This window comes from Aptenodytes forsteri, unplaced genomic scaffold, assembly GCF_000699145.1.
Source record: "Aptenodytes forsteri isolate BGI_AS27 unplaced genomic scaffold, ASM69914v1 Scaffold217, whole genome shotgun sequence".
NCBI classification, from domain to species: Eukaryota; Metazoa; Chordata; class Aves; order Sphenisciformes; family Spheniscidae; genus Aptenodytes; species Aptenodytes forsteri.
The window spans coordinates 2,913,873-2,915,786 of NW_008796222.1; positions in this window are offsets into that span (position 1 = coordinate 2,913,873).

Below are 1,914 nucleotides of genomic sequence, written 5' to 3' on the forward strand. Positions count from 1 at the left end.
TCTTCCCAAGTAACCATTATGCGTGATGGAGCCCTGCTTTCCTGGAGATGGCTGAACACCTGCCTGCCGATGGGAAGGAGTGAATTAATTCCTTGTTTTGCTTTGCTTGTGTGCACATCTTTTGCTTTACCTATTAAACTGTCTTTATCTCAACGCACGAGTTTTCTCACTTTTCCCCTTCTGATTCTCTCCCCCATCCCACTGGGGGGGAGTGAGCGAGAGGCTGTGTGGGGCTTAGTTGACGGCTGAGGTTAAACCACAACACTTGCAAAGGCCTCAGTTATGATGATATCAAAGCCAGCGTTCAAAGTTATGGTAGACAGGTCTGGAGTATATTAGATTGATACTTTTCACAGGTGACCTTCCTCCTTTTCACTATTCTTACTTCTCTTCTTCAGTAGCATATTATGCCTCCTCAACACATGGGGCTGTGCCCTAGTAGAGCCAGTAGAAAATATTTCAGTGACATAAAGCTTTGCCAAAAAAACAATTAACGACAAACACACACACACTTTGCCAACAAGAATATTACACCTGCTTCAGGGTTTCCTGGTATCGCACTATACCAATCTTGTCAAAAGAGTCCCCAGTGCAATGTCGTAAGTGATGGATTTTGAGTGCTCACTGAACTGAACCCATCACTTTCTGTTTTGTATGTGCTACTAAGACAAAAATCAGTGTCAGTAGCCATAGATGACTACCAAGGACACCAAAGAAACCTTTTAAATATTTACAGGAAGAATTAAGCATATTTGGAGAAATTCAAAATAAATTCATTTTAGGAAAAAAACATCAAAACATATGCAATGCAAGTATTAACTGTATATCAAAGAGGTGTGTGTAAAGCAATTAAAATTCAATTAAGGAACCAAATTACCTTTTTAGCAAATTACAGGGTTTTGGGATTTCTGTTAAAAGTGCATTACAGGTTGTTAGCAATTAATTGATGTCATTTAGTATTGATATGTAATTAAGTTCAAAAAGTAACTTTTATTTCCAGTAAAAAAGCTTTCCTGATTATGTTATGAAACTTAATCAGGTAGAGGAGCCACAAAGGCATTCCCCTCCCTGTCTTGACAAGCAGCAATATATATTGTCTTAGTTTGACAGGCAATGTTTTATATGTACATAATTTTAAACCAATTACCTATCTTGTCTTTTACATTATAAAAGCATGCTTTTAGCTGTATAACTTCTCCTAAAAAAATTGTATCAAATTAAATTACAAAAAGGAAATAGATGCATGAAACAGAATAGGTAGGTATAAGTTCTAAAACAAATACCAGGCAATTTGTATTCACATCAAAATAACAGTCTAAACAGAACATTAAACTTAAATATTTTATTAATTTCCTAGTTCCAGCATTTTTTATATTTTGAACTAAAGAAAATTGTGTTGGTAGCCAGTGCACTTGTAACATTTTTTATTTTCCTACTTCCAAATGATTCTTTAAAAACTGTTGCCAAAATCCATTGCTGATTATTGCAGGAAAGACCCTGGGGTCCTGGTGATTAACAAGGCGACCATGAGCCAGCAGTGTACCCTCCTGGCAAAGACCCTCCTTCTCCTCTGTTCAACACTGGTGAGGCCATATCTGGATTCTGGGTCCATTTCTGGGTTCCCCTTTACATGGACATACTGGAGTGAGCCCAGCAAAGGGCCAGAAGGATGATTAAGAGACTGGAGCATCTCTCATATGAGGAGAAGCTAAGAGAGCTGGGACTGTTTAGTCTGGAGAAGAGAAAGTTTAGGGGGATCTTATCCATGTGCACAAATACAAGATGGTGGGGTGCAAAGAAGACTGAGCCAGACTTTCCTCAGTGGTGGCCAGTGAAAGACAAGAGAATCATAGAATTATAGAATCATAGAATGGTTTGGGTTGGAAGGGACCTCTAAAGGTCATCTAGTCCAAC